Here is a 19,444-nt window from a genome sequence, read left to right as displayed (position 1 = left end):
TGAATCTGCAGGGTAAAAGGAAATTGTTTGGGTTAGTTAAAATATCACGGGGAAAGATTTCCCATTCTTGTGAGTATCTGGGTAGTAGGAGCCATGAAGGAAACTGATTTAGGAAGGAGGTAAACTGTGGTAAATGCAGGAAAACTGAAAATGGATTAAAAGGGACAATTCAGAAGCCATCTCCACATGTTATTGATTTCCCCACAGCAAAGAAAGCTTGTTAGCAGATGAGAGCCTGGCTCTTCATTCTACCATCTTGAAGAAAAGTGGTTGTAGGAGTGCTTTGGGTTATTGCTCTCAACTGGGTAAAATACTTGAGGGCTTTTGTGTGGCTGAGATTACCTATTTGACTGTAATATAGGCAAATTCACTGGGAGGTGGAAAACCTGTTTAAGAAGCTGAAGAGATGAACTGTGTTGCAGTGGCTATGCTTTTATCAGCATACAAAAGCTAGCTAAAATGTGTCAAGAATATTCTGCAGTCCTCCTGTAGAACTCTTCATCCTCTGCAGTAAAAGCATGAACCTGTCACGGTACTTGTATACCTGAGTTAATGAATCTAGATCACTTATGAAGTCTGACATGTGGACTTAGCCTCCGTTTTAGTTATGTAAGCAACTGGCTTCTGGCTGCACTAGTGTTATATGCTCAGTAGAGCTGGCTCTTAGGACAAAAAAAAAAAGCGAGGTAACTTCTCACAGGATAGAAACTGGCATACATTTCGAATGTATTATCACAGAATGAAGTAGAGTAAAAGTCATTTAACAATGAATCATCAAAAATGTCTCTGATCAATTTTTAAAAAAATTACTAAAGTATTTCTGAGTCGTTGAGCAACATTTAGAGCACGAAATAACACTTGTATCTGTAAAAAGAACTAAATGAATGGGGATTATAAATTAGAGAAGTTTATTCATAATATTGTCATAAAAGGAACAAGCAGAAGAATAATATTACTCTGTCAAACATCTTGTGTATCTGCATTCCTATGCAAGACGTAAGAAAGAAACATGAGAAATATATAGAATAAGGAAGAGGACCTCAAGGTCTTAGCACAGGGTCAGGCTTATGATGTAATTGGCATATGGAGACTTGAAGGAATAATTCACATGATATAGATCTTGAATAATATTTGAATTTGACAGGAGTATAGCTTGCCAAAGAAAACAAGTAAGGTGATATTGCCTTACAATAACTTACTCTTATGTCTAGAACAGATAGAGTTTAAGTGTCTGTAAATGTATGGCAAAACCAGCAAAATCATTCTGATGGTGCACATCTAATACAGGCCCCCAGATAGGGAAGCCCAGGTTTTGGAGACTTTTTGTGAGCATTCGTTAAACTGCAGGTTTGTTAGTGCAGTTTAATTACCACAACATATATAGTTAGAATATAGACTACATTGGTTTTCACTGGTTTGGGGCTTTTTTTAAAATAAAAAAACCCACTAGGTAAAAGCATAGTTAAAATTACATACTGAAATTGGAGAAATAAAGAAAGGGAAGGCTAGTAAAGACAGGAGAGAAATTAGCAGGGAGGAATTTGTTGAGAATATGCTGGTGGAATGCAACTTTGGGAGATGGATCATGACATAATAGAGTTTATGATCTTTAGGAAAGAAGGGAAGATAATTAAATAAAACAATAGATTTCAATAAACTTAGGTAAGTGATGGTTTGTGCTTCATGTGAACCTAGACTAGGGGAAATAGGGTTAAAGAGACTGCAAAGAAACAAGTTTTTACTATTTTTAATTCTTTTAATGGGGGCAGGGGAAGAGAGAGAGAGAGAAAGTGTAGCAGGAGTCCAATCTGGATAAATCATGAGTTGTTAAATTGTCTTAAAAATGAAGTACACAAGAACTAAGGTTACTGAGGGTGAACGCATAGGTACAAAAATAGAAAAGAGAGTGTACAAAATGAGATGCAGCTAAGTAAAAGTGTTCAGACATTATTTCTGTCTGTTACCACTAAGGAAAAAACATTTTTTTTTGTCTCTACTCAGTGAAAATGAAAAGATATTGAGTGAGAAGTCTAAGACACTCCAAGTGTTTGATATGTTTTTCCTTCACTAAAAAGGCCAACTGTGATGACTTGAATGAGGCAATTAATTTTAATGTCAAAAAGGCAAAAGAGGCTATAATAGGAGAAGAACATAAAATAGTTGGGTTATATGTTTTCAAGTTATTTGGACCACATTAAATTAATCCAACAGGCTGAATCAATCTCAGAGCCATCAACAACGATCTTAGAGATGTTGGAGGACAGGTGAGGCTGTGGAAGACTGAAAGTGGCATCCATGATTTTTTTGAAAACATAAGAGCAGGAGAATTACAGGTGAGGCAGGTTAATTTCAATTTCAGGAAAAATAGTAAACCAAACATACTACTTGTGAACACTGACAAGATAACAAGAAACCATCAACATGGGTTTGTCCAGAAGAAATCTTATAAAGCCAATCTAATTTTCTTCTATGGCACGATAACAAGCCTTTGGCTTGAAGAGAAGCAGTAGATGCATATCTTGATTATAAAAAAGTCTTTGAGGCTTCTATAACATTCTCCTGAGTAGGCTAGGGAAATTAACCCAAGGTTAATGTGTAAATGGTTAGAAAAGAGCACTCAAAAAGCACTTACCTGTGTTTTACTTTCATTTGGTAGGTTGTATCAAGCAAGTTTCCTTAGGAATCCAACCTGTGATCTGTTTCTACTAAATTTGTTCATTAATGATCAGGAAAAGATAATGTGCTTGTCAGATTTCAGATAGCAGTAATCTGAGAAGGGTTGCAATCAGGATAGAAGGCAATATTTAATTCTTGATAAATTAGAAGTAAATGTCTGAAAGAATAAAAAGCATAGGAAGGCCCTATGCATAGCCAGTAATGACGAACTGCATGACTACAAAATTAAGAAGAGTTGTCCAGTAAGACTTCTTCTGGAAATGATTTGGGAAATATTTTGGATCACAAATTGAATATGAGTCAATGATTTTGTGCTATTTCATGTAAGTAAATACATTGGGATTATCAAGCAGACTAACTTATCAAAGCTGCCCTGCACCACCTGCTTTCCCTTTCAAACCAATGGATAGACATATGTGCTGGTTGACTGGCTTTAATTGCAAAGTATCACCATATTTTGATCCTTATGCCTTAAGTTTACTGCACTGTAGGTCCTTTGTTTTGTTTTGAAGTAAACTCTGCTATTGATACATTATTAAGTGGATATGTGAATGGATAGCTGAATTTCCAAGTACTCTCCAGTACCTGAACTAAATTGTGATCGTCCTGGAAGTTCTGTTTGCATCTACTGCATCAAGAGAAAGATATATACTAGTAAATCATTGCATATATAACACTATTATATTTTGTCCTTCCTTTGAGGGGGGGGGGAGGGAAAGAATATTACTCCAGTGATAGGTCCTTCATGTCTCAACTAGAAACTAAAAGACTGCCCTGCAGGAGCCTGCCCTGCAGGAAAGATACTGCCTTACTATCTAGCAAAACAGCTTGTCAGCTTTCATACCAAAACTTTATTTGGTCATCAGTGAGAGCAAGCTTAGAAGTCTTGGATATGTTTGGACCTTAAATGTGAGTGCAGTGCCTTGTGAGTGACATTTGGAGTAGTACTTGTGTATCTTGTCATTCTGACTGAAATCTTTGAAGAACTTGTTGTGTGGACCCCAAATTTGTGGGTTTAGTCTCCTTTCCAAAGGATTTAGTGTATTTTACTTTTAAAATGCATAGAGATTTGTATATAGTTAATGATTTAAATGACCAGAAAATGTAAACCTCGGTGTTCAGCATCTAAATTGTAAAATCAAGTTGGTGTGGGTATGCATTTGCTTGTTTGTTGTTTTTTAAACCAAAACTGGTTATGGTCCCTATCCAAGCCCCCCCGTTAAATTCTGGGGGAAGTTCAGATCTGGATTTTGCATACTTTGGAAATCAAATTAAAGATAGTCTTAATTCATTTAGGGACTTGTCTTCAGTTTTTCTTATGAAAGCAAATTCCTAAAGACTTGTCTTACAAAGGATAATGTCCTCATTATAGATTAACATTACCAACATTACTGTATAGTTTAATTATTGTTTTGTGCAAGGTTTAAAGGAAATAGTCTTGCAGGGGTTTCTCCTCTGAGAGCTCTAATTTACAGTATCTATATCTGAAGTATACAACAATATTTGGATATTATAAACTTTTTCTAAACTTGACGTGCTACATGAATGCCTTTAGCATTGCAACAGAATAGAATAAGTAAACTAATGTAGAAATATGGCCTGGCCTAGGAAAGTCTTTACAACCACTTTGATTTAGATAACATAATTATAGCAACCTAACCTTCCAGCCTTCTTGCAGAGGTCTCTAACTTTCAAGCCTTGGGCCCATTTTTCATTTAGAGTTTTTAAGGTTGTTTGATTTTATTTTTTTTAATAGGATGGTCATCTTCATATTTTAATAAAACAAAAATTGAATTATATGCATTACTAGGCAAGCATGACAGGACTTTTGCTAGCAGATGTAAGGTGTGAAAACCTGTGGGAAAATCCTATTCATTTTAGGTTCCACTTGAGAACACTGCAGTGCACTGGAAATGGATTCAGTCTTAACAGTACTGAAAAAGATAGAAGCTGGGGAACAATGGAAATCAATGATTTGAACCTAATTAAAAAGACCTGATAAAAATTCTAGAAAGCCATATGGCAAAGTCAATTTCTCAGTATAATATCAATGCAGAGAAAGAATATGATTAGCTGTTGACATTCTGCAAGGGTAGAATGATCTTATCAGCAAGGAAGCCAAAGTATTTCCTTCACAATAGTAGACTATGCTTTTATAACTATTGTAGACCTGAGTGTCGTGGTTTAACCCCAGCCAGCAACTAAGCACCACCCAGCTGCTCGCTCGCTCCCCCACAGCGGGATGGGGGAGAGAATCGGAAGAGTGAGAAAACTCGTGGGTTGAGATAAAGACAATTCAATAGTTAAAGCAAAAGCCACGCATGCAAGCAAAGCAAAACAAGGAATTCATTCACTCCTTCCCATGGGCAGGCAGGGTTCAGCCATCTCCAGGAAAGCAGGGCTCCATCATGTGTAACTGTTACTTGGGAAGACAAACGCCATCACTCTGAATATCCCCCCCTTCCTTCCTCTTCCCCAGCTTTACATGCTGAGCATGACGCCACATGGTCTGGAATAGCCCTTTGGTCAGTCGGGGTCAGCTGTCCCAGCCGTGTCCCCTCCCAGCTCCTGGTGCCCCCCCAGCCCACTCGCTGGTGGGGTGGGGCGAGAGGCAGAAAAGGCCTTGACTGTGTGTCAGCACTGCTCAGCAGCAACGAAAACACCCCTGGGTGATCAGCACTGTTTCCAGCACAAATCCAAAACAGCTCCGTACCAGCTACTATAAAGAAAATTAACTCTATCCCGGTCAAAACCAGCACACTGAGTTAACGTAAATAATTTACTTTCCAAGAAGTATGAGATAGAATGTGTTTCTCAAATGTCATAGTGCAAAACTCACAAGTTGGATATCTTGATACGAGCTTTAGACTTTGACTGCTGAAGGCTAGACACATATATGATTTGAACATCAAAGCTGGTTTCAAAGTCCAGTAATAAGTGCTGGAAAACATGAGCACTTTTGTGGGTATTCATATCTATATGTGTGTTCATAGTTTTCAGCTAATTCTGCTGAATTAGGAGGAAATTTTGGAAAAGGATATTTCCTGTACATATGTATAATGAAGCATATGTCTCAGTGCCTTCAGCTGAGCTGTTCAGTTTTTGTACAAAATGCTTAAAAAGACAAACTGAACAAATGATGTGATGGCCTGATAGCTAAGATAATCACAGTGGAGAAAAGATTTCCAGGATCTTCTAGGTGTTGCTCTAGTGAAAGCATTTTATATAAAGCACCCGCTTGATAGACTGGGGGCATCCAGCAAAGAATAGAATAAAAGGTGGTGATTTGAGAGTTTTCCTGGGAGGCAGAAGGTCCAAGTTCAAATCCTTTCAGAGGAAGAATCGAATCGAGGTCCCACATATGCAGGCAAAAGTTATCTGATCACATAGCTACTGAGTAAAAAAGAAATTACTATCATACAGCATTATTTTCAGATTGTCTTCCCTTGAAGTGTTGGCTATAGTAATTTGTAATAAAGGTTTTCATGTTAATTTATTGCTGTTTTCGGAGATCTAGAATGAATGCCAGTGCTAGCAGGATTATGAGCTGTTTAATTTTAGTTTAAAAAGCGGTCACCTGGGTGTTACTGATGTTAGGTTTTGGGAAAAGATGAATTGAAAAGCTTTGTTTATTGCTCAATTAACCAAGATTTAACTGGTTCACTGCTGGACATTCCAAACCCCGGAGAGTTGCTGACTGGCATGAGCATAAGCTATTGGCCCCTTCATAATTTTTGTTGCAATAGCTCATGTCTGTATGCTCAAGACTACAGTTGCAGCATGTGTGAAAAATTAGGAAAAGAAGCATTTGCTAATTGAACATATTTCTGTATGTTAAGTGGCCTGGATTTCAAGGGCTGGTGATAAAGTCAGCTGGGACTATGGACTGATGCTTAGTTTCAGTCTAGGTACTGGACACTTGAGTATGTACAAGCTAGTATTTTGGCTGGGTTTGGGCTAGGCTAGATTTCGCGTTCCTTCAAGTTTCCCTATGCCTGGTGAGTAATCTGTTATTGTGCAGAGCAACATAGAATGTCAATGCTAACTTTCCTAGAGTGTTACTAAATGTATGGCTATATGTGACTTTCTTATATTTTCACCCATAAAAAGAAGCAATCTTCATTAACTGCTTGTATTTCATATGGTAGTACTTTCCATCAAACTAGTATCCATTTATGTGTGTGAATAAATATTAGTGTTTCTAACATAACCATTATGCATCTAGTCTTTTGAGTTCAGACAATATAAAACATAAATCACAGCTCTTTAAAAAAGCCTCAATAACTGATATTTGATGATCTGTGATGCAGGCAGTTCAGGTATAGATTTAAGAACAGATGAATCTTCGTTAAACTACACTAATTAAAGTAGCTTTAAAAATCTGGGCTAAAGATAAAACAGATGATAGAAATGTACATAAGTAAAACACAAGACTAACTGCCAAGGGTTGTCTGTTGCACAGGAAAGTATACAGTGCAATGGAACAGTTTTGAGTAATTGAGCATTGAAATCTTCCTTCTTTATAGTTTTCAGACAAAATCAAAAGTAGAACTGCTGGCCAGCAAATAGCAATATTCAGATCCCAGCTTCAAAATCTAAGCAACCTAAATTATTCTGATCACTTGCATCTTCTAAATCAAATGTCTTTTAAACGTGTCATGTCTGTCCCCCCCCCTTTTGAATATTTTGACTATGTCTCCCCTATGAACTTTAAAGGACTGGCTAAATATAGGACTTGGCTCATAGCAGTTATTGACTTGTGCCCTTTATTGAGATATTAGACTTCATTATGCTAATGTCTGCATTTATCTCTGTCCATGCTGAACATTTAAACAAGAGTAACTCTTCTTATTAAGTGATAATTGATGAGTTGACACAGGTAAGGAGTCTCCCTTAAACATGATGCAGCTTGGGATAATCAGAGTTCCAATAACTGATCACTAACAGGTTGCTGTGTAAAAGAACTGTCACTAATACATTACTCTCTATATAAATACAATTCCCATGTTCACAGTGTAAAAATTCACTGTAATGAGAGCCTTTTCTCTATCCTTAAGACAATTTATAGCCCTGAAAATCTCCCTACCATAGAAATATTAAGTGTAGCAGCATTCACCTACTGCCTGCTAACTTTCTTAATTAAGAGTGAAACTAATATGTGCTGTCTATTAAAAACTATACATATATTTCCTTATATAGTTCAATAAGGTATTTCATAGGTCATTATATCCAATCTAATCTTCCAGGATTTTGAAAGCTATGTTTTTGCCTTTAATCTGTATCTTGTACTGTATAGATATTAAGATAATATTTGTAATGCAAATTACTAATGCAGTTTGTATTTTTGAAGTTGTAATAATCATTCAGTCCTTAGAGTGAAAGTCATTTTTCAGCCTTTGCTTCTTTAGCCTTATGTTCTCTAATCACTTTGTGTATATGATTGTTCTAGATCTGCATTTCCTGATGCTGTAGTTAGTTCTGTTTTATTGCCCAGCGCATCTGCAACACTGCTGGGAGTATATCTGATGATCTCATTACTGGATCAAAGCCTTAGTCTCTTGGGTCACAACCCTGCTTAATGTTCAACCCTGCTTAATGTTCTTGTGCAGACCCCTCCAGACTTCCACTAAAAACAGCACTTTGTGCTCATAAAAACATTTGTTCAGGACAAAAGCAACCAGAAAAGAAAAAATAAACAGTCTAGAAAGTATTTGAGGCTTTTGAGTTAAAAAAAAAAAAAAAAAAAGAAAAGAAAAAAGTGGTTTATGGTACCAGTTTTTCATTCTATCTGCTTACCATGTTGGTCTGTCATGACCAAGCTCCCAAAATTAGTCATTTACTGTTTTACAAAGTAAAAACATGGAAAAAATGAAGCTTAATGTCAAAGACTGTATTTTAAAAACACATTTATGATCCTGGAAAGAGAATTAAGGATATTTTGATTTTTCAGATGCTGGTCTTTTTCTTTTACATACATTAGATGACCATGGCATTATTTTATGAAATATAAAAGCTTCATAGTATTGAGCTGTGATGGAATATAATGAGAAAAACTACCAGCTCTTGTTTCCTGTTCAATGGGAGAACTTTTATGATTTTGAAACGGGATCAATTGACAGCAGAGGAGCAATCCATTCTGGAAAGAGCTAAATAGACCCCTGACAATAGATAAACAGGTACAGCCTTGAGGTAGTGCACGTTGAGGTCACACCCTGCGTACGGTAGTGATAACAATCACTACCACATCTGGTAACTCAGGGAAGAGCAAGTATTTCAGGATTCAAGATCCTGGACTTTTTTTCTGTCCTTGGATTCAGGCCAGCTGCTGCCCATAGCTGTGCAGTTCTCTACAAAGATGGCCCGGAGGCCCTGTCATGCTGTGTTCATTGTTAACTGCTAAGTTCCTTAAAGCACGCACAAATCGTGGAAGGGAGAGCAGGTTTCGTTGAATGGTAGACAATGTTGAGCATGCTGGCATCATACCTGTGTCTGAGGGTCTACCCCTTCTTGTCGGGAGTCTACCGCCTTCTGCCTGCTTGACAGCAGGAGCAGGGCTGCAGCTCAAAGGGACCTAGGCAAGGTGGAAGAATGGGTCACAGGAACCTTATGAGATTCAGTGAGGTCAGATGTACTTGCAAAGCAAGAACTCCTTGCAACAGTACAGGCTGAAGTCTGACTTCTGGGGACCGGAGCCTTTTTTGTGTAGGGCATAATGGTCACAGAGTCAGTATGAGATATATGAATCATCATACAAAACTGAGTCACCTGTGGTTTTAAGGCCCGATATGTTATACTATCCGCCATTAAATGCTCCCATTAAAATACATTATGAATGTAACCTCTGCATTCCAAAAGAATGCAACATTCAAATATTACAGGTGTGAGCTACACATAACTTCAAATGAGAACTAGAGTACAGATATACCTTGTGTTAGGGTGTGTGATATATTCATAGATATTATATCTGACAATATAGAAATGTGTATCTAACAATAAAAAATTTTGTACATCTGTTGGTTATTCTAATTATAACCTTTGCAAAGATGTCAATAAAAATGGTCTGAAAGAGCTCGATGCTGTCTTTTGAGGAAAACTAGGCTAGCACTGAAATTTGATATAACCTTCTGAGAATCTGCCTGATGGGAAGACCACAAAAGCACCCATTTTCCACCCCACGGCAGGAGCCTGCTGTAATTTTGGAAGGTTTTAGCATTGCATGACAGAGGGTAGTTTTTCCTGAAAGTTTTTCTTTGCATTTAGTTGTCTTTGCTAGTCTTGCCAGTACAAATATCTACCTGCATTTCCTTATCCTGGATAATCCTTCATTTAAAAAAAAAGGGGGGGGCAGGTGTGAGGGGGAAGGAGTTTGCAGATCCTCTAGCAAAGAAGATTTTAAGGCTTAAATAACTGCAATGTGAACTTATTGCCATATGTAATACTGCTTCTTGATTTATCACCTTGGAAACAGCCTGAAGTCTTTGTTTTGTGTAGTAGCTCTACTGTGATTTAAAAGCAGCAGATGAGTGAAACATACATCTAATAAGATTTAACTCTTCCGTGGTAAGAACATGTAATCGGACATATTAATTACTTGATTCTGCTATAATGTTTGAAATACAAAAGCCTTCCATGTGAATGAACAGATTTCTTACCACTATATCAAGTTCCATCTTCATACCAGTAAATTTATTCTTCTGCCCTTTCAAGAGCCTTCTAAACAGAGGTTTTTACTGACCTACCAAATTCTCTTACACCTATTTGACAGAAACAGTGAAACCTTTTTAAATTTTTTTTTCCTTTCTCCCCAGCTGGTATCTATCTAGCATAAGTGGTAATGGCAGCTCCCTGTAACTAGAATGTCTGTTCTCTTGGGAGAAAAAGCCATCCAGATCCTTCCACCTAACATGCTAACACGTATTTCTAGAGAAACATTTAGGTACTCTTTATCTTCTGCAAAGATCTTAATACAGGTGGGTGGTTGCAGTAGCTAAGAGTGTATAAATTGCATAGATCTCAAGACTCTATACATGTTGTTGCTAATGTGCTGTAATCAATAGGTTCTTTAGACTTTATAGGAACTGTGGAGTGGCCACTAAGTAGGCTTTCACTGGATTATTTTTTGCTTTCCCATTACATTTCTGCTTGGTTTTTTTTACCTTCTTTAGTACTAGAGAATCAACAGAGATGAAATAAAAGTGCTTCTATTTATTAATCTATAAAACTGTTCCCCAACTTTCTACTGCTTTTAATTGTACAAGTCAAAGGTATACAGTGGCATTGCACAAGGGTTTCAGCCCATGTAATGTTTTATTGCTGGTGACAACTGGCATATGCAAAAAAATAAATCTTAAATTTCTTTCCTTTTAATTTTTTTTTATTTTTAGAATGGTAGTTAAATTATATTGTGATTCACAAGCATCTCTGCTAAGGGAAATTGAGTAATAAATTTAGAACTTACAAAATACCTTTGTTCCATGTTCTGAAAGTTTCCAAATATCACTGTACTCTTTGTGTTATAGGATGTACTGTATTGCTCATCCTTTTCTATATCATATTGCCCTTTAAATAAAAAAATGTTAGATAATAAAAAAAATGAATAGCTTTGAATCTTTTGAAACTTACTGAAGAGAGAAAAGTGGTACATGCTTGAGAATTTATGAATAGAATGTTAAAAATAAATTAATAAGAAAATAGCAGCCATGTCTTTGCAAAGATAGCCTTAGCTATTTGCCTTATTTGCCTATTTCAAAGTAGCCTTAGCTACTTGCCTTAGCTGGTTGTCTACATGTTGGACAACGAAAATTCATATGCAAGACATATGAAGTAGGGAAAAAACCCTAGATAGCCATTGGAAAAATAAATACTTGGAAATAAGATGACTATGTATTTATGCATGTGTAAAGAATTCATTAAAGGTCTTCTAAAATTGTAGGATTTTAATTAAAAAAGCATTGTAACTTGCAGAAAGGGTAAAAGAAAAACAGGTACCTAAACTGTTGTAAAGTAGTGAATATAGTACTGAATTTTTGTAGGCAAGTAATGTGGAAATGTGAGATGATCAACAACTGGTTCTACAAGTTTATGTTTTGTTTCTTTTCTAGCTCTTTCGTAGAATAAGCCTCACACATTCATGTTGGGTCTCTGTTTCCTGAACATTTCATACGAAATTCACCTGTTCTCTCAATTGTAGAAGTGATTTTGCAGTGGAAGACAGACCTGATCAAAAAAATCTGAGAAACTAACAGGGCATTACAAGAACATGATGGATTGATAAAAACACTGCCTTCATAAAATTATCTGATACTTTTGGCTGCATTTTTAGATAGGGGGAGCTGTATTTATGCATTCATCTGAAAAAGGTGTGTTTACTGTATGTGTACTTAATGCCTTATCATGACAGTCAAGGAAAAGAAACTTTACATGATGTACATGGTAAAAGTTTGGGCTTGCTATCAGACTTTGAAAAATGAGATCTCCAGATGTGGATGCACAGGTGTAAATAAATTGCCATCTAGAGCATGGAGCAATATGAGAGAGAGGGGAAAATACTGAAGCCTTCGAAGTAAACTGTGAATGCTCCATGTTAGTGATGGTAGCTTGATACTTTTTCTCAGAAAGAAATGCAAAAAGCAAAAACCTTTTTTCTACTCACAGCAGAAACTAAAACAAAACAAATGTGGATTTTTGTTTTTGTGAGGAAAAATAATGGAATATAACAATATAGGAATAACAAATATAACAAAATAGGAATATAACAATATAGCACAACATTAAAGCCAGCCAGGAGACTGATGAGCCTTGATTTAGTGAGGAACATTTTACTGATATCAGTTACAATTGTGGATACTTCCAAGAATTAGCCCCATGTAGCCATTATGATTTTGTCAGTGAATCGATCCCGTATTTGGTACAAAATCCTGCGGCTTAGTTCAGTTCACATTGTATCATTTCTATGCGCAGACTAATGGTCTTTGTCTACTTCCAATATTTGTAGAACTGAGTACTTGAAAACAAATGCTCAATCGATAAATATTCCATGAGTGTTGTTTCTCCCTGTTATTTTTCTTGTCTTTAAGTGAACCTGAAATTAAGTCCAAAACAGGAACTGAGTTCTTAAAAATGGCTTCATTCTGGGCTCTAGTCTAGGTCCTTTGAAAGGAACATAGAGAGATGTTCAGAAATTCCTTAGAGTCCATTCTCTGAAAGCCAAACTCTTTTAAAGGTTTCTGGCTTGCTAATTATCCAGCAAATGGCACCTTCTATAGAAGAAGCCTGTGGAGTTTGAACACTAAGATGTAACACCAAGCCTGAGCATTTCGTCTAGTACTATAATGAGTATAAAGCAGGTGTCTCAGAAAATTACCCGAATTATGCAACCTAATTGTTGGATGGTGTTAGGTTATTTTGTTTCCACTTGTGAGTTATTCACAAATCAATCCCAAATTCCACTAGAAAACTAGTGATTAACTGGTATGTGCTAAATGGTGTTAACCAACAGTTTTCACTTATGACTTTTTGCTAAGTGCTCATTTGGGCACAAGTTAAAGGCCTCTTTAATTCTTAGATTATTCTGCCTTTTCTTATATGACTGACAAGCCAGGAAATAGCCAAAAAAAGTGTGTGTGTGGGAACCAGAAAAAAACTTGAATAGCTAAAAAGTTGTGGGGAGCTATCATTTTTGGAGCAGAGCCTATCAATAATAAATACATGACAATAAAATAAACATGTTAGGTTCAACGTTTTCATTTTTCAGATATTTTGGATAAAGAAGCCTATACTGCTTTTCTGAAAATACATTTAACTAGAACTCTTAAAGCTAGCCTGGTATGGTGCTGTTGGCTTGAAGAACTGCAAGAAGTTGAGTCTCGATGCATAAGTAATTTGTGCCAAGCTAAGGGATGCATGCATGCATGCTTGTGTTTGCAAGTCTGTGTGTGTTAGAGAAGTGTTTATTAAATAAATTGAAGTAACATACTTCTGTGTTGATAGACGTACTTAATATTGTCTCCAAGTGATCGTATAGGAATCCTATTACACAGACTAAATGATTCTGAATGAATTGTGGGAATCACAGCACGTCTAATTTAATGCTGTTCTATTTTTCCTTCCAATAATTTTCACAGAAGGAGGATTGCTATTTCTCACAGTAGTCTCTCTTTCGTGTTGCTTTTGTAATCTTAACTGATGTGAATTAATATTTAGCCACTTCTCTTTTTACTAAATTTTGTTGCAAGCGTGTAGTATCAGAATTCCCCTTGAGCACAATCCTTCGAAGTGCAGAGCACCACATATCTTCAATTCCTCTGGTTTTCTCTGTGAGCTGAGGCCAGTCAGTGCTTTGAAAGACTGTTCTTTAATTTTGCAAAGCCCTGAATTTAATATTATTTTGACCTTTTTAATATTCTGGGTTTAGAGCATTTGCCGTGCTACAGTATTTCACAAAGTGAATAAGTGACTACAATTTTAGGAGTTGAATTAGGGATTTAAGTAGGAGAGGACCAGAATAAATTTCCTTAACCTGTAGATGAGATAGTTCAAATAATCATGGTTTCCAGACTGTAATTTTCTGTTTTCTCTCAACAACTCTTGCTTCTATAGTTTCTTCCTGGAAATCAGATTTTTTATTTAATTAGGGGTATTAAGACTGTATATGAAAACTTTGTTGTGTTGCCAATATACTATCTATGTCATAGTCTGAATAGTGGGAGATACTTTTTTCAGTGCTTCCAGAGCCACTTTTGATACTTTCACTTGGTTTTGGAAGCTGTCAGTTGTTTATCTTCCTAAAATGTATAGGTATGGATGACTTAACAGAACAATTCATAGGTGTAGCTGGCAAATTGCACATAAACATACATACACAAATCTAAACTTACACATTTCAGAGTTATTTAGGGCATATGTGTATGTATCCTGTTTCTCGGTCTTCCTCTTCCTACCAGCCTTGTATATCAAAAATCAGTAGGCTGTTATTGACATTGGGGTAAATTCTTCACATTAATGAACCAAACATTATATCTTCTTACTTAGATTTTTAGATGGGAGAGAGTTTTGATTTCCCTTAGCTCATTTAGCTTTATTTGACTTGGTTGTTCTTCAGATTTCCTTAAATTTATATGCATTTGACTTTGTATTTTCTGAAACCTTTGGGAGCAAGACAGCTTTATTGTAGGGTAAATTGCATTATAGATTAATATGCAAGTGGACAATGCAAAAGAACTTTAATATACAAAAGTATAAGTGAAACATTTAAATAGCTCTTGGTGGTTGGAGAGGCAGGAAAATATTTACCTCTGAATAAGAACATATGGACTAAATATGTACTAAATTAACCATTTCAATTGGTAGTGACTTGTACACACAGTGTACACAAGGAGATCCTGGGGTCAGCAACTGTTAGTGAGTCCCTAGAAAATGTTTGCTGACTGACCTATATGTTATTAGGGAACAAATTGGAGGAGGTTGTAGAAAAGGGCAATCCTCATATCAGAGGCTGTAGGGGATTAACTCATCTGGCTCATTGCTGAATCAATCTTACCCCTTTTCCAACCAACAAAATTCAATTAACTTCTATGAATTATTTAGCCACACTGAAGTCTTAGACAGTATTAATATTTGTGTTTCAGCTTTTTTTTTTCAAGGCATGTAAAATATTTCTTCTTTATCATCAATCAAACTTCAATGTAGGTTGTAATTTTCTATTTCACTGTTTTAAGAAATATCTTCTTAATCACACCTGATGTTGACTGAAGAATTTTACATACTGCTACTGCTTATACTTACATTATGAATAGCCTCAGGAAAAAGTCAGGGATTCTATGTAACTTAAATGACAGATTTTTCTTTTTTACTCAATGGTAACTTTTTTAACAAAAGCTTTTAGAACTTTAATGCTACCAGATAAATTACAATCTGCTAGTTCAACCCAAGAAAGGAATTTGAACAATGTTGCCCGAAAAGTTGCTGGAGTATTTATGTCTTTGACAAAAGAGTTTAATTCTCATCTGAGAAACTATGCTAGAGAGAGTGGCTAAGAATAAAACACGATTAACTTGTACACAGGAAAACCCAATTTTTTGAGTGCCTCAAAAAATCAAAGACTGTCAGTCCTTCAGTCACTTCTTGCACTGTTCTTAATATGATAGAAAAGATCTAGTCATCAAAACTGAGAAATAGGAACTTGAAGACTTGACAAGCCAACCAAGATTATGAGAATGTCTTTTGCAAGTGCTCAGTGAAAAACATAGACAGAAAGGCTTGGAGGATGAAGAATGAGACTGCATGGGCTAGTTACTTAGCCACTGTTGTCAATGTTGTTGTGAAAGGATAAAAAGTTCAGTGCAACTTAGTCACCCAGCTGTGTATTCAAACACAGGGGTGACTACTGGAATCTGCAATAACTTCATGTTGCTACGCCTACACTGGCACTCATTCCTGAGCTAGGTACTTTACACAGTTTAAAGCTAGTGTGGGTATGTATGCAAAAACAAGAATCAGAGCAGGGAATAGTGTGAACTGCATCTCTAGACCTTAAATCATTTATGCCAGGATTTGTCTTCTCAAGTATTTTGGCCGTTCCAGTTATACTGTCAGCACTTCTGCATGTAAATGAGTTACCTAGCACCTATGTACTCTGCCTTCATTTGAGCTTGGACACTATTGCATGACATCCTCTCTCCTTGAAATATCGTATCCTTCATCATCAATCAGGTATTTTATCAGTCCCCTCTGGTTTCTCTTGAATTGCTTTAGGCTGATTTAATATTAAATTTTACTATGATTTCTTACTGCATTTTTGCCGTTGACTTTAATTAAACGTCTGAGCCTTGTGGATCAGGATAACTTTTATTAAAATTAATAAATGGATGGTCCTTACAGATTTGCTTGTAGTTTCTCCTAGTTTCGTGAAAGCCAAAGACTCTAAAGATAGAATATGGTTATAAGCTAGGTTGGAAGTCTGAAGACTAAAGAATTTATGACATGAATTTCAAATGCAATTTGCTAATTTTTTCTTAAGAAAACAAGAGGACAGTGTTACCAAGCAAGCTGGAGAGATACCTTTTTGAAAAATCTTAGTCAATTGCATATCAAACTTAACAAACATGATTGGGTAAGATAGGAATTTACTTACCAAAGCACAGAAATTTCCACTGCAACTTGGCATGGTGATTGTAGATGTTAAATAATTTAGAAGTCTCAGCAGTGCTGTCGATGCTAGTAAGATATGGTAATTCCTAATATAAGAATGTGCTGTTCAGTACCTTTGATTTTACTCTCTGCTCTTACAACAGTCTTACCCTTTCAGTGAATGAAACTCAGAACATATCCTTCTAAGTGTCAAAACCGTATGTGAAAGAATGGCAGCATATATCACATTTAAAATTTACTGTTGGAAGTTCTTTGTGTTGTATAATACTATAAGCTTAACTCTAAAATTTATTGTAAATTTAGAAAGATGCATACACTTTTATCTTCTTCCCTTTCAGTAGTTTCTCTTGCATGATATAAACAATAGTTGGAAAGGAGAAAGTGTTTAATTTGATAATAATCTTTTGAGTTGCATGGAGATTTCTCATTTTAATTGTTAATACAGTTAATTGCATTGACATTCACTATTAAAACTAGTGTTATACATTAATTATTTTGTTAATTATTGTAGACTGTGATCTTGCAGTTAAAGCACACTAAAATCTGGTTGCTTCCTTTTTCTCAGCAACCTTACATTTTTCTCAACAGGTTACAACAACTGTTACGTGTGTTCAACAATATAAATGTTATACAGATGTTGTATAACAAAGAAATATATTACAAGAATTTTGGTTCTATTAACCTGTTGATCAGTTTTGTCTTTCTTTTGGCATACATGTGGTAATTTCTTGTGAGACTAATTTGAAAGTCATTACGGAATGGGAGACTGTATTAAAGTCAGCAGCAACTGTAAGGGATAAACTAGAGAAAACACAATTTCCCACTGCTTATGACATTTTCCATTCAGAAATGTAGTTTGATAACACTAAGCTAGCCTTGCAATAAAATCCAGGGAATACAGACTTCTCGTTAGCACTTAAAAATCTGTCTAGATTTTATGCCACAGTTAAATTTTCTTATGCAAATGTTCACATACTTGTTAATATTGCACACCTGGCCTAGTTATGTGATGCATAATTACACTGACAAAAATGAGGATGGCTTTAAAGTCAAGTGTTTGCTTAATTTCAACAACTGCTGAGCCAGATCCATACCTTCTACAAGTGGCAGCCTTTTCGTTTCAATGAGATTTTTCACTTGAGTAAAGAGAACTGAACTTTGTACCGTCTGGTTGCTACACCCTGATAGAAAATGTTGCTAACAACCCTTTTCTCCATACCAATGTTCTATTAAAAACAAGTACTAAAAAATGTATGGCTGCTTAAAAAGCATGACCATGAGGAAATATTAATCAGTTCAGATCTGGTATAGAGCATATAGATTTTACATAGTGTGAATTAAAGAGTGTTAAGGCCACACATTGGATCTGGTGCCTAGCAGAAACGGTGAATAATTGTCCTTTAAGTGAATAAAAGAGTTTTGTGGGAAAGGTGAACAGTTACATAACTTAAGTTTGCATCAAAATCAAAATTTTGCACCTTGACTGGGCGGCATTCAATATTGTCCGGCCTTTATCTCATGTGACATTACAGTGCTTAAGCTAGAGCAGGTTACACAATAGCCACTTGACCACTAGACTAACAGTTGTTAAAACAGGCTAAAAACAGCTCAGGCCAAAGAAAGCTTAGATAAGTAAGTACTGAGATCCTGCACTGTCAGATCAAAGCCTTCTGCCATCTGCTCCTATCAGGAAAAATCATGTTTACTAGGCTGTTTAGCTGTACTTGAGCCTAATGCCAGTCTGATTGGGTAAGCTGAGTAACGTTGCAGTTTTTCAATCCAGAGAGTATGGCAAGACTTCAAAATGAATTTTCAGATCTCTCTTGCAGTACCCAGTGTTACAGTGTAGTTCTCCAGGATATGAAAGGAAACTGGGTATGTCCAATTTAGGAGCTTACAAAAGACTTCTTTGTGGAGAAAGTATTTTCTGGTAATGATGGTTAGACAGCCCAAATTCCTGACTGAAGTAAAGGGTACTGAGCCTAAGCACTGTAAAGTTTGAAAAAACTAATGAGCACTACCTAATTAAGAAAGTCTTAAGCCGACTTCATTAAAATAAGTCTGTTTGAAGAAAAAGTTTTAAAATGCCATATATATAGCAGAAGATATGGCAAATTTTCACAAGATCCTATCCGTAGAGCAATAAGGTTTATAAGATTGTCCTGATGCAGCAAATAACAGTTAAAATTTCCACATTTCTAAGTAGCATTCTTCAAAACAGCTAGAAGCAGTTGTATCATTTAAGAATATATAAATGCTATAAATTTGAGGAACATGCCACCAATACGGATATAGTGTTCTATTTCAATCTTAGCTAAACAGGTTACAGCATAAATACCATCTCCTGAGACCGTTCCATTTCCCCTTCAATTCTTTGAATGGTTTATTTTTCTGTGCCTATGGTTATGACATGAAGATTAATAGAAGCACTCTGACGTCAACAGTAGTGTCTTTTTCTAAAGTAAGCAATGCTATGAAATCTAAAAACAAAAAAAATCCTCTCAAGAAATAGAAACAGATTTTGAAGAGTAAGATATACTTTAAAGTTTAATTTTTACATGTTTTATTCTATTAAATAACTTTAAACAGTTTAGAATGGTTTGTTCAAAACACATTTAGC

This window comes from Mycteria americana, chromosome 10, assembly GCF_035582795.1.
Source record: "Mycteria americana isolate JAX WOST 10 ecotype Jacksonville Zoo and Gardens chromosome 10, USCA_MyAme_1.0, whole genome shotgun sequence".
Lineage (NCBI taxonomy): Eukaryota > Metazoa > Chordata > Aves > Ciconiiformes > Ciconiidae > Mycteria > Mycteria americana.
Note: the sequence above shows the minus strand (reverse complement) of the source record.